This window comes from Urocampus carinirostris, chromosome 1 (genome assembly GCF_059441175.1).
Source record: "Urocampus carinirostris isolate Australia breed hairy pipefish chromosome 1, RoL_Ucar_1.0, whole genome shotgun sequence".
NCBI lineage: Eukaryota > Metazoa > Chordata > Actinopteri > Syngnathiformes > Syngnathidae > Urocampus > Urocampus carinirostris.
This window is the reverse complement of record NC_142349.1, coordinates 32,098,977-32,113,638: the sequence shown is the minus strand read 5'-3', so window position 1 is coordinate 32,113,638 and position 14,662 is coordinate 32,098,977. Positions and strand designations below refer to the sequence as shown.

Sequence of the window (14,662 nt, the reverse complement as noted above, 5' to 3'; positions counted from 1 at the left end):
ACCGGCAAGGGAGGTAAAATACAGCAGGCAGTCATGCTCTCAACGGAAACTCATCACCTGCTAAAATGACAAGATTTTTCCATCCACAAAACGGTAACCGATTGAATTAAACCCCGTATAAAAAATGAACACAAACTTGCCGTCTGAGGTAATGCAACCCAAGTGTTGGTTAAAAGCTAGCACGGTGGAAACTAATTTTATCGATCACTCATTAGTAGAACAAATATGCAATTAGAGCTGCAACAACAAATCGATGAATAAAAGCGTTGGCAACGAATTAGGCCATCGATTCGTTGTGTCAAGCGATTTATGCGTCACTCAGCACGTTGCGGAGCCAATGACGTCACACACAGCGCAAGTCCGTGAGCATTAAGGAGCAAAGTGGAATGCAAATTAAGGCGCTATTTCCAAAGGCTAGTCATTTCAACTCATGAAACATGCTCCTCTACTTACAACCATTCGACTTAAGGAAAACGGTAGAAACGAACATTTTTTCGAGATGTCAAAAAATATCCGGATATTGATTTTGATGTGATTTTGTATTGTGTGCATCTTTTTCTGAGTACAAGACAGTACTGTCGTGTTTCTTTCTGCCGCTACCGACGTGTGGCGCTGTGAGAGGTCAACCAGCATCCACTCCGAAGAAGAAACCCTCTTCCTGGTTCATGTGTAAATATTCTATACTGAATATATACTGCAAGAACTTTGACATTTTTATTGTTTAATATCTCGTGCATCCATTCAATATGGTTGGTGTACAGTGTAAAGAAGGGGCGAGCCGTTTCATTTGAAATTAAAGTGGAACACGGAAGCTTGATGCTGTTGAGAAAATGGTTGGATCGCTTTTCTTCGGCCACTTTTTACCACCGAGAAGGATGTTGCCCAACTCTAGAAGCTCATCTTCCAAAAGTAAGTTTAACTTAACTTTATCCTTATAGAGCATATTTTATGAAATGTTTATTTTTTAGTACAAAACAGTACAAGTTACTTATACAAGCCTTAAACATACTTACATAAACCTTTAACATCCAAAATATAGCAACTTACGAAAGATCAAAAACTATATACAACAATCCTAACATTACTCCAAACAAAAATACAGTGGAGTGTCTGTATTATTTCCTCATTATTTTCTTTCTCTTTGTGTATGTGAAGCTTGGAGAGGTTAAAAAAATAAATCTGCAGATTTTTAAATCATATTTTTTCATGTTTGAGTGAAAACAACAGGTGTAAGCTGTCAAACATTTTCTTGAATTATTTTTCTATATCCTTCAGGGGCTAAGATTGCAATGATTAATTTTGTATGGACAATATAATTACTGCACATTTCCAGGAAAAGATTTTGTAGATGGGTTCAAAGTCAATCTTGGGTTTTTCAGACATGTTTTGCCAGATGCTTTAGTCCTTTGCTGGAATTAGTCAACATTATGTTATCTCACGTATGTATTTTTGAAGAGTGGCATGCCAGATGCCAGGAGTAATATGCACTTATGTATGCAGTTTTGAAAAAATGGGATGTGCGCCATTTGGAGCCCACAGAGGCGCAATGCCTGAAGATGTACAAAATCGGATGAAATTAATTTCAGACGATTTATATAAAAAGACGTTTGTTGAACAAAACTATTGCTTCTTTGACCATATAACATATTGTTATAACTTATTAAGTGGTTATGGACCCCAATTGTGTATGGCAAGGTTTATTTCCTTTCAATAGTATTCCTGATAAATGAGTTATTAATACAATTTCATTTTTAATGAATGTACATGCAAGTATACTTTTTTTATCAAGTCGGAGAGTGTTATTTGTTACATTTTTAGATACAAATAACAGGGGTTGATTTTGAAGACTATCAAAATAGTATCTGATATTTAAACTAAAAAAAAAACATTGGATATCAGATTAAGTTGTATTCAGGCTATGTAAGGTAATGTATATGAGCATAGAAGTATGAAGTCTTGGTCCAACAGCAAACAGTCTGATTAAAATAGTGGGTAAGTGCAGTGCTTCTAAATTATTTTCCGTCATTGGAATTTTCTGAGCAGTATTTGTGTCAGTTGAATAGAGAAGAACTGTGAAGTCAAGTCACATTTAAGAACAGACACATAGTTGTATTATAGAACCTTGTAATAGTTATTGCACCTCACCAGAAACAGTGAGGTGCGACTATGCTGTGGAAAATAGTGACAGATTACCGTACTGTCACGACCACATGGCCGAATAAAATACTCCGATTTTCTTCAAACTGTGCAGCGCACCCCATCGTGTAGTATGCACTGTGTGAGTTAAAAAGGGGCAGACGTAAAACAGCTCGGAGGCGTTAGGGCTGGGCGCCTGCCGTGGGACTGTGAGGTCACAGGTTCAAGCCTTGGCCGAGTCATAGACTAACAACATTTTTGGGTGGAATCTGCTGTTTTAGAGAGATACTCAACATTTCCAAGTAAATCTGATCTCCTGTAACTTCTATACATCTCGTGTCCCACTTTTGCAGAAGAGGGCACGTGACATAACACGCAATTTGCGAAAGTACTTCTGCGTGCTAACGCTGTAGGGTATCTTGCAATTTGAACGTTATAGTTATCGTCTTGACACTTAATTTTCATCAAACGGTGTAATTTATCCATTAAGACCAGGCGCAAAAATTTACAGCGGATTATAATGAAAATGATGGAGTGGACGCTTGGGCTAACATGTCTGCTGGGACTGTTGTTCGCAAAAGCCGGCATCATTTCAGAAGAACCGGCACAGAAAGTGACTCTGAAAGTGAAGAAATTGCATCTTTTAATGGAGATTTAGCAGAGCTTTTATGGATTACCGGTAAAAGGAGTATTCATAGATAACTTAAACTGCTATTGAATTGGGATGTATAAATTGAGGACTGTATTTGTAGTTGAAAAAGTTGAAATATCATGAATATGTTATAAATATTCAATAAAGTACAGTCAAACATCGAGTTCTGCTCCTGTTCTGCGTTATATAAATTACGTTGGCGAAAACATGGTATAAAATTTTTCGCGGGGAGTCAAATGCTTCGAGATGTCATTGTGGTGTTTTGTATTTGACGTACATGCTTTCTGTTTTTCTCTGCCACCAAACACACACACATACATTTTTTTAAAGCAATTATTGATTTAATTGCACTATTGTATTTAGGGGGACACTCCAATTTTAAAACATGCAAAACGTGAGAAAATAGTACGTTTTTTTGCATAACATCTACCACAGATTTAGACTATGGATGGCACACGATTATAAGCCGCATCCCAGTACATTTTAAAATGAAAAATAATAATAAACAAACAATTTGTAGATACACAGGCCACATGTGCCCACATTGAAACATGGGATATTTACAAAAAAGATGGTACACAGAAAGAGATTTAATAAAATACTGTACCTTAACCCCTTAATGTTCAGACGGCGGGCGGCTGGACTTTTGATTAACAAATACGTATTTGTACAATGGCACCAGTCACAGAAACAATAGATGCCACATATTATTGGAAAGCGTTAACTCTTGGGATTCAAGATATGATGACCATTTCAAAATATACAGAGCAATATCACGATGAGTCTGAAACAAGATACCCTAATAGTATAAAGCTGACGTACCTCAACATTACGTCCCCTGGCCGTCTTCAACTTCTCTGAATGTCCGCGAAAAACGTTTCTTTGCATTAAAAACAATCCATAGAATCCAACCTGATAAAATATTTACTCCATCCATTCAATCATCTGCTATGCTAATTCTCAGTAGGCTCGCGGGGGTGCTGGAGCCCATCCCAGCTATCTTTGGGTAGTGGACAGGGGACACCTTGAACCGGTTGCCAGCCTGTCGCAGAGCACACAGAGACACACAACTCACACCTAGGGAGACCTAGGGACAACTTGGATCGGCCATTTAACCTGATATTCATGTTTTTGGTCAGGAAGTTAGTGTCCGGAGGAATCCCACGCAAGCACGGGGAGGACATGCAAACCCCGCACAGGAAGACAAGTAGCTGGATTTTATCCCATGACCACAGAACTGTGCAGCTGACGCGCTAACCACTCAGCCGCCCTAATATTTACTCCAAAACACACGATAATGCTGACACGTGAATGGAAATCCACCTTAATCTGCCTCACCCTTACCTTTACTGCTTGGGCACCCCTGGCAACAGTTTTTTTTTTTAAAAGCATAAATAAGCTGCATCATTGCATAACCCGCAGTGTGAGTACGGAATTTATGGTGCGTATGTGTATATATATATATATATATATATATATATATATGTCATTGTTACATTCCAATTATTTTCCAGAGATCTGACGTCATGTAAAGAACACCAGGACACAAGCAAGCCAGTCACCCCATTGGTTTACATGTTAACCAGTCAAAACAGTTTTGAGTGTTTTAATCCAAGTTTTGGTAGTTTTTGGGAGACTGGCTAGACCGTCTGTTTTTCAACGGGGCTCGCCATTTTGAGTTTTCGTTTTCTTCCAGTGACGTCACAGCTCTAAGGGATGTGAGGTCAAACTGTCTACTTTAAAAATGAATTTCTTGAAGTCCATGGCTCGTGCAATATTATGGAACATCTCTGCACGATTGTGGGGTTGATCACTAGCCATTCTGTGCCTAACTGAATAAATAAATAAGTAAACAAATAAATTATGAACGTGTGTGTGTGTGTTTTGCTATCCCTTTAAAGCCGCGGTGTTTAAAATGTTGAAAAAAATAGCAAGAACTTATGTTTTAAAAATATATTTTGCTGGAACGGTACACTGAATATCAAAGGCAATTATTTCTTCTGTACTGTGCTGAACCTGCCTCCCCCTTTCCTTATCCTCCTTTTGGCCCCCACTCACATTACTCAAACACAGGGGTGAACAACCTTTTGGAAGTTAAAAGGTACTTTTGGAAGTTAAAAGGTACTTTTGGTTACTGATTGGTGCATAGGGCTACAATTTTGTGGAAAAGACCAAATTGCCGTTTTTACATTTCAAAAATAACTTATTAATGTGTTGTTACTAAGTACTTACCTGGTTGTAGTTGTTATAAGTTAATTCAACCAATAAAACATTTCAGTTAGAAACCAAATTAACCAGAAAAAAATGCAACGACCTGGTAAGCCATTTTCAGAATGTTGCAAGCAAGCTACTCAAGTGTTTTTAGAATGAATGAATGGCCTTTATTGTCATTATACATATAAGTATGATATATAACGGGCTATCTGGCCCTAGCAACACAACATTGTAGACCCCAGGCTCGAACAAACTGTGCCCGGGCCAATTTGCTCTCTAAATATAGAAAATAACATTGATTGACATAAGGTCCGGGCATTAAAACGATAAGCATAATCATAGTCATAATCTTTGTCATGATAAATGATAAAAACGTTCGATAAAAATCGATAATAGAAACTGCAATTACACGCAACCACCGGAGGAAAATGGGGGCACTGATGCAATGAAAACGCGAGTTACAGACGAACATTAATGAGACAAAAAAGGTAACGAGGACTAGCCATTTTGCAGGAATAGCGGCTCACTCTGAGTTAAAGTTAAAGGACTACAACCTGGTCAAAATGAGCAATAAAACGAAGGATAAAAGCCAGCATACCCACTCAAAACATGCTGAAAAAGTCAGACAGAATATACCCTTCATCTTTACTTGTTCAGAGGTATTTTGGCTACTTTGTAAATGCTTGAAATGCTTTGGGCCTTCTTGTAGTTAAGAGCTATACAAATAAACATGACTTGACTACATACAGTCTGATAAAAAAACAAAACAAAAAAACAGCAGCCACGTGCACTTCAGACTCTGACGACCAAGACGGACATTACGACAAACTCCTTCCACCATTCAAAACAGTTATCGCCCGCTGGAATACACTGAAAAAAAAACAATTAAGCCTAAAACAAAAGCTAGCGGACGTTCAATGAGCACCAGGCCCCATGAAAATGTTATTTTTCCAAGACTGAGCCGGCTAGCAAGGCACTGCAACCAGCTTCCCCTCTAAGAAAGTATTGACTTGTTTAATATTCCTCACATACTGTATTTGAAATGCTGTGTAATAGTTTGTCACCATGTGTCTTTGCTCTGACATTAAAGATTGGTTAAAGCAGCTTCCATTTTGTCAAATTTCACGCAGGGACAAAAATTAGACTTAAAATGTAAAAGGAAAAAAAGATGTCATAATCATAGCGATAATTATCACTATCTTCTTGATTTTTTAGCTCAACAGCACAATGGAGAACAAACTTGAGAAACAGGGAGCAGATATTTTTTTTCCCAGTTCTTGCCGCTAGCAATATGTATCACTTAAACATTTGTTGCATCATCGCATGGCGACGACTCCCATGGCTGTGCGCATGAGCGGGCAATTGTACTGCGCTTCAGCCCGCCGTTCCCAAGCGTGGCAAACTGGCGATCTTTGTCATGCTCAGGAGTGGATCGATTGTGCTCAAACTACCTAAAAAATCCGGATTTAAACACAAAGTGTGCTTGGGCATGGTTAATGACCATAGTCTGAGGTCCCTTTTAAATACACAATGTGTTTTTTGTTGTTGTTATTGTATTTTTCTTTTGTTTTACAGTAGACTTCAAATTGGGTGCTAGTAGAAAGCTTAAATCACAATCAGGAAGCAAAAATATATATTACAGAAGCATGATGTTCTCAAACAGAAACTAAACTATCAAAACAAACCACTTAGCACAATGTATTTTGTTTCAGATTGATTTTATGGTAATGAGAAGCCAAACTTAAAAAGCATTATTACATTGATATTAATTTGACTGAGAATTAACAATTTATTTGTTAATGTTTTTTCAAATCATCATCATCAACCAGAGTAGCGACAACAAATAAGTGCAAGCAGGTGACCGTAACCCGCAACGGCAAACCTCACTCTTGGTACAAATGTTGTCATGTTTCTGCTCAAAACAATAAAAATGGCAACAGATTACTTGCTAATGAAAATAGATAATCCTCCTCCAGTAATGGCTTTTTTGGTAGATAACGTATTTACTGAACACTGTTTTTGAACTGGTAGAATACAAAGCATCTGACAAGTAGATAAATAGCAGGATGAGACCCGATTAGCAGTCTTACCCATGTGATCAGGATATCTTTATGCATGCATCATTGCTTTGTTTTCCTCGACAAGAAGCTCAGCCCCTGGGAAACACAAAACACAGGTAAGATATGTCACAGAAGCAGTATTTAGATTACATCACGATTTTTGTGAAGTCAGCTGTCAACACTATTAGCTCCCAAATGACCGTCTGTTGAGCTATGTTTTAACAGTGGCAAGTGTCCATACATGCCAGACTAGAATCAGCACTAGGACAACCATGTACCAGGCAAGGGCTAGATATAAAAAACACCAAACAATTTACAGGAGATGTATTCTTATAATGGCTTGCTTTGTGTAATGTTCACGCCCTTAACAGTGGCATTATTAGGTTGTTTAATGTTTATCTAGGCAAGATCAAAAAATAATTATGAGAATCCAGCAAAATTAACATCTTGCATAACTTCAGTCAAATACAGAACACACACACATCCCAAACCTAATCATGGGAGCATGGAATGGAGGAATGGGGGTTACTTTATTTCCATGGTCCTAAACTCTCCTATTCAAAATAACGCCATGCACCATTGGGGCCTTTATCTCCCATATTCAAAATCCAGCGATACGACTGCGCGACCCTGGATCCGCGATTTTCGAGCGTCACATCTTATCTTCACGTTCGCTTGGTTTGTTAGTGCCACTTTACAAACCAAGTCACGTGTACGCATAAGCGTGTCAACATGCTTATCAGCCGTGGAGCTAAATTAGCAGGATAGCGCAGCGTGCTAACCATTTGCGGAAATACCTCGCCCATCCCCCAACACAGTGGCGGTGAATGAGTTCAACGTAATAATACAGAGTTGACCTACACTGATGTAAAGAAGTCGATTTACACTGTTCCCTTATTTGAACGTATGCTTGCCTAGAATCGCACTTACATTGGAAGTAAACGAGGTCAATGTTAATCTCTACATCTGGTTAGAAGGCAGACGTACGACAAAATAGGCACATCACTTCATAAGAATGTGAAAAGAATGGATTGCCAGATATTTACGATAATTCGAATCCAAATTCCCAGTGTCCTAGCCTGTTTTTCCAAAAGTACAGCGACGCCCTAGCCGGCAATGCTTTACTTAAAGCGGTCGCCACAGGGGGAGATTCAAATCAATTGTATGTGATACACCTGAAAGTGTTTCTGAAGGTTCGTGGATGCCTCCATCGCACCAACACCCCAAACATCTTACGTTTAGCTTCTTTTCAAAGGGGATTGAAATTAGTGCTAAACGGGGACCTAGCTAGGTAGCACCAAGCTAACCTAGCCCATTTGCGCTAAAGGTGCTAACAAGCTGGCTAACCACTAGCGTGCTAAGTGTCGCTATAATCTGGTACCTACTTGGGTTAAAAACCTTTTCAAATACGACGATATCCGCCGACAGTTCTCGTGTACGACTTGTAGCGTGTTATGTGTGTTATCAATGGTCGGTTTATGTTGTTATTGTTGCAAATATGATTAATCGTAAGGTTAAAATATTAAGGGGCCAGGCGGTGAGAAGCCCGCAACGCTTTCAGCCGTTCGACATAGTGGCGCGACCCGACAGGCAAAAATGGGGTGCCTGTAACTACTGTTATTTTCGAAGCACCGCGCTTTTTTGTCCTTCTGAGGGGCTACAAGGGGTTATGGAGATCTGTTTGACGGTTCTTGACGGCGCGGAATAAATACGCAATTCGCGTGATACGTAAGGAGTAATAGCGGAAGGCACATAAAAACACCACATTATCGACTAACCTATTTTCGGTAAAGCGACAAACTCTCGGTTGTTGCCCCTTCTTGTTTTGTAGATTAAATCCGGTTGCGTTGGACGGACCCGTAGTCACACGGTCTCACATATCCTTGCCGCGCATTGAGAGGAAAATGGAAAATAGCAAGGCCATGGAAGTTCGTCCCGCAGCCAAGTATCAGTCATAACAACGGAGTGAGCGCCCATCCCCCACCACACTGCTCATTTGTGCATGTGTGGTCACCGCTAGTCAGATTAATGGCACCCACCCCCTATCCTCACCCCCATATCCTCACCCCATATCTGTTCCTCATTCAGACCGGGAAAGTCAACAACAAGCTTACATCATCATGGTGATCTGTGTTCTACGTACACAGATTTTTGTTTGGTACTCACTGCATAAATAAATTCACATTTAGTTATGCCACGTCGCTCAGTAAAACAAGATGGTATGAGAATATGTATGCTTCTCTCGGATATTTGTTTATATAACAATTCTTGACATCAACTCTCCGTTTTATTTTGTTTATTTGGGATCTGTTCCCTGGGGCTGTGACCAAAAAAGGGAAGGCCAGGCTCGCTTCCCCCAACTACCTCATCCGTCTCTTCCTGAGGAATCTTGAGGGGCTTCCTGTGCCAGCAAAGACTTGTAGCTTTCCGCCTCGCAATGGTGTCAAAAATGTGTCCCACGGGCCAGATCGGCCCAACCAAGGGTTTGAATCCGACCTGTGAGACAAAACTGGGAGAAGCGCGGGAGAAAATGAGCTGCAGTTTTAAATTTGTCCACTTGCTCTCTCTTTTTAGCATTTTCTCTTCCTTACCGTACCGTTTACCCAACTGTTCGAATTAGTTATTTGACTCCATTAACCAAACACAACATACATTTTGTCCTAACAATGCTTGCTCGTTTCTTCTTGTGAAAAGACGGACAAGATACCGTCATTTCCACACGGGGGCAGGTTTAATTTCTTAAACAAATTAACTGAGTGAACTCCATCAAATTAGTGTCGCTCGAATCTTCGTCGAGCCCTCTATCTCAATTATTCCCTCACGATCTTCTGAAGTTCTCCCGGCCCACGCCTTTTTCCGCAAGCCGGCGCCCCAGCTCCTCCCATGGGCGCATCAGGAAAAGCCCCCCACGTGGGCTCCACGGCTCCACCACCTCGCCTCGATGTCTGGACCCCGAGCGTTTATCAAATCAGTGCCTGGCATCCTGCGTCTGGCCTTCTCCGTCAGAGTCCTGTTATCAACAGAACTAAACAAAACATTCACATCCGGAACGTGTGACCTGTCATTGAACTTAAGCCTTCTCTGTGAAAATCTTAATTGCATTCAATAAATGTAACTTGTATAAAATCCATCCATCCATTATCTGCACCGCTTATCCTCAGTAGGGTCACAGGGGTGCTGGAACCCATCCCAGCCATCTCCGGGCAGTGGGCAGGAGACACCCTGAACCGGTTGCCAGCCAGTCGCAGGGCACACAGGGACAGCTCGCCCATTCACACCTAGGGACAATTAGGACCGGCCAATTAACCTGACATGCGTGTTTTTGGAATGTGGGAGGAAATCGGAGTGCCCGGAGGAAACCCACGAAAGCACGGGGAGAACATGCAAACTCTGCACAGGAAGGTTGGTAGCTGGATTTGAACCCATGACCTCAGAACTGTGCCCCACACGCGCTGACCGCTGCACCGCCGTGCTGCCACTGTATAAAATCCTTTATAGTAAAGTGTGTAAAATCCTTCATCCTCTATCCTCTTACTCATGTTCTCGCTCTCGCTTTTTTCTCTATCTTCCTCTTTTCTCTCTATGTCTTTGTGTCTCTTTTGTTTGTCTCTGTTTCTCCCTCAATTTTTTTTCTCTTGTTTCTCTTTCTGGAAACCAAACTCGAGAACAAGGGAGCAGATTTTTTTCCTTCTGTGTCTGTCTGTCTGTTTTGCCGACAGAAGGTTGTAGTGGACTGTTTGGAGCGCTCTGTGGTTGGCAGGTGCAGTACCTGATATGGCAGCCTGAGGACGTTGGACACAAAAGAGAACCCAACGTAAGCAGATCGATTTTGTAGGTAAAGTATTTATCAGGGGTGCCGTGACACGAAACCTAGCTAATGACTCTTGCGAGGCCTAAAGTAAAACTAAATATTTTGACGAAAACAGTTTCAGCCATTTCACAGCCTATAAGTTTCATTCAAACACACACACGCTCACACATCGGGATTTATAGAATAGAATAGAATAGACCTTTATTATATTTTTTACAAAATGGCTTGAACATATTATGACAACAAAATTGGACGTGGCACTCCAGTTTCAAATTTTACTGAGAAAATTAAAAAAAAAGATAATTTACACAATATTTACACAAGAAAGTGTGGGGATGTAGAGTAGATTATATGAGATAGTTTTATATTAGAATACAACAGACAGACTAAATTTGGATATGAAATCTAACAGCAAAGTTCTCATACTCAGCTAAACATTTTCATCAAATGCAAAGCAGGAAGACTTTTGAATCATTGAATCAATCATTTAAATTAGTGTTTGTAAGCCATGTTGGCACTTTCCAGTCTGCACGAGTTTCAATTAACTGTATTGGAAAAAAATTCAATTCTTGTTTTTAAATACGTAAATGCACAGTTGATAAACACTTTGAGACAATAGATCTTAGTAAAGGGAAACAAATATTGAGAAAAAAACCCTCAATCATAGTTTGATAATCAAACCTTACATCCCTGAATCATTTAATTGTAAGCCTCCGAAAAGGCCTCCAGGCCTCTGGCTAAGGCACACTCATGCCAATAACTAACCAGCCTGGCCCCTATGAGAATAGCATCCCTACCATGTGGCCCCAAGCAAAATTAGTTTGATACCCCTGCTCTAGACCAATTTCCAACCAGGAGTTTTTTTTCCCCTTTTTATTTTTAGCTTTTTGATGGGTGACAATGGAACTGTCATGTGGTTCTTAAACGGAATTCATTTGGGGCTCAGCAGAGCTGTCTTATGATTGGCCAACAGAATTGGGTGGGTGTTGCTTTTAGCAGTGACGTCACTGCCATTTCAATGGGTAGATGGCTAGTACAGGTTACGAGTTTATTTTTTTTTTTTAAGTTTTTATTGACATAGTTTTCAACAGTTGTGCAGTCTTACCCATTCTTTCAATCGGCGTACAGCCGAAAGAAAAGGGTACCAATCTTATCTCCACAACATCAGTTGTCAAAGCTAACCAGTGCTGTGAGGCTCGAATTGCCACAGAGAGCTGATCCTGCCTTTTGTAATTGAAATTCAATGGTGTGGTGTCATGTCGCACTATGCGGTGTATTGTGGCACGTTGGGAGAAAATACAAGGTACTCACTGTCACTGTCTTGAAAATCTAACAAAATTTTTACCATGATTTTGTGTAATAGGTCAGAATAGAAGAAACATTTTAATGTTTTGTTTTAAATGAACACCTTGGTTGACTTTAACTCTAGGAAGATGATCACCCCTCTGTAAGTCTCTCCTCCCTCACAGTGGGTGTGTCATTGGTACTGAGGCCTTCCAGGTGTTCTGGACCTAAACTCCCAACGTATTAACATTGCAAAAGAGTGATCCAGAATTTTATTCCAGTCGTCCAAGTCTTTCTTCACTGTCTACCTTACTCCCACTGCGCTTTAGTTAATGACACAAAAGACACCAATGTCGGATGGCTAGCCAGTAGCAGTCATCTATCTACAGAGGTCCACAATCCAGAATACAGTATATATATTTGGAAATTATTTCATTACCACATAAATTTATCACCAAAAATATTTTGGCAAACTATTTTCCTTGATTTAACTATCATCAACAAACCTATTATATGGAGGTTGTAAGCAACGACAGCAGCAATACAAGTCAAACTCCTGTGAACCGGCAAACAGAAAATTTTTATCTCATTCATCCAGTTGTGTTAAACAAGTTTTATCCGCTTGGTTTTGGTGATAAGATCCAATTTTTCTGTTTACACTCTCTTCACATGCTCCTCTAGCCTAAACTTTTATTATACATATAAATTAATTTTAAAATAAAATATATTGCAAATACTGAAAAACGAAGCAATTGTTTTTTGATTCGTCTAATTGGTTGAAAATGGAAGGTTCAACATTCTTTCTACCACTGTCTTTCATTGTCGGCATGTAAACAAATCTTTGGCCATGTGAAAAAAAGTATAGCAATGATGACTGATTGAATCATTGTGGTTCCAGGAGCATTACTTCGTGTACCCAGTCAGAACTAAAAAGCCAAGCGCAGTGATACCCATTTATCTAGTAAGTTTGTTTGTTTATTGTAGCGGGAAAAAGGTTAGAACTGTAAAAAATAAGCACCACCAACACTTAGTACCACAGTGTTTCCCAAGAGGTGAGAGTTATATGGCAAGTTTATTTCTTTGTTTAGTTGGCGGCGAAGCAGGAGATCCTCATCTTTGTGACGCGCCACAAAAGCAAAACCCTTCAAAGCACCACAGTGTCACGGCCTGACGGGAGATTTTGCCTTCAGTGTATCCGTAGTATCTCTTTTTCGCTCACTCAAGTACACTGACCAAAGGGGCAATTGCGTTTTCAAGCTAATATTTTTGTTTGTACACAATTTTAATCTGGCCACACTTGTGAGTGAATTGGTCAGAATTTCGGAGCTCTCTGGAGGTATGGAACATGGCCCAGTAGGACTCTAATCTAATAAGAAACCCTACCCAACATTCCTGTCAGGCACATTTTTTTTGAGTTTTAAAGTTTAATTAGATGCCAGGTGGAGCTCAATGAGTCTGAGTTCACCTAATCAATTAGAGCTTTCAAAATAGGTTGATGAATGTCACAGGTTTGTAGCTTCATCTCAACTTTCAAGTACAGAACGTGATAAGGTAGTTAGTGGTTCAGGTTCATACTGTGTCATCATTTTGATTGACAAGCTTTTGCTTTAATTTAGCTTTTAATATGGTCAATGCCTGAATGGCATGTAATTCAGGTATACTGAGCTGCTGTTTGGTGCTTAAACATAAAGAACAGCCAAACTCACATTTGAAGGCATGCTATCGTGGACTGGTGCCAACCTTTCCACGACCCTAGAACAGGCCAAGACAGTCATCAGTGGAGAAGGCTGTCCAGAGTTGCGTCCTCATTGGTGCCTCGACGACCCCTGTGGTTAAGGGATCCGTGAACGTGATAGTCAAAGAGCTGTTGGGTAATACAATTACTATGGCTTGACTTGCTCAAGAATTGTGGTTAAACTCTTGGCTAGAAGAATTCTAAGGAGACTCGTTCCAGGACTTGAGCTTTGAATTGAAGCCAGCCTGATGATAACCTTAGAATCTGTGGTCCTGATAAACCAGCTCAGGTTCTTTTTCAACAGCTGGCTTCTGTACCTGGGCTGTCAGACCGCCTTGGAAAATTTTGTGTTTTTAGCCTCAGAAATCGATGCCATCATTTTTGCGTGTATAACACTGCAAGTGTATTAGTTGTGTTTCATCTCAGCTTTGCTGACAGATGTTGCCACTCAGCCTCCGCCCTCCCTCTGTCAAATGATGACACAGTATGCAATACCAAATTTTAAGGTCTTTTGGATGTAGTATTACACCCACAATAAACATGTTCAGTGCATCATGGATTTAGATGTTCTCTTTGCAACAGTTTTGATTAATTTTTAAATCCAACAGAAAAATCTAAATTTTAACAATCCATCATTATGTCTCTTTTTATTATTATTATTATTATTTTGAATTAAAATACAAACGCAAAGTATTGTAATTCAGGGTACTGAGTCAGGATTTATTCTTAGCCTGTAAAATAAATGTGTAAGTGATGTGTATGGGCAAAGC

General features: G+C 39.9%; 1 protein-coding gene across 4 annotated transcripts in view; it reads right to left on the bottom strand.

Moving 5' to 3' along the window:
- Positions 1-9,047, bottom strand: part of LOC148374332 (F-box-like/WD repeat-containing protein TBL1XR1) — a 31,435-nt gene extending 22,388 nt beyond the window's left edge. Inside the window, exons 1-2 of one of the 4 annotated variants that reach the window (XM_088335032.1) lie at positions 8,841-9,047; positions 7,093-7,158 (exon numbers count right to left, since the gene is read on the bottom strand). The gene's annotated coding sequence lies outside the window, so the exon portion shown is untranslated. Of the gene's footprint in view, positions 1-7,092; positions 7,159-7,992; positions 8,074-8,108; positions 8,170-8,447; positions 8,672-8,840 lie in introns of those variants that run through there. The other 3 variants (XM_088335027.1, XM_088335046.1, XM_088335040.1) reach the window with 3 other exon arrangements.
- Positions 9,048-14,662: the final 5,615 nt, after the last annotated feature.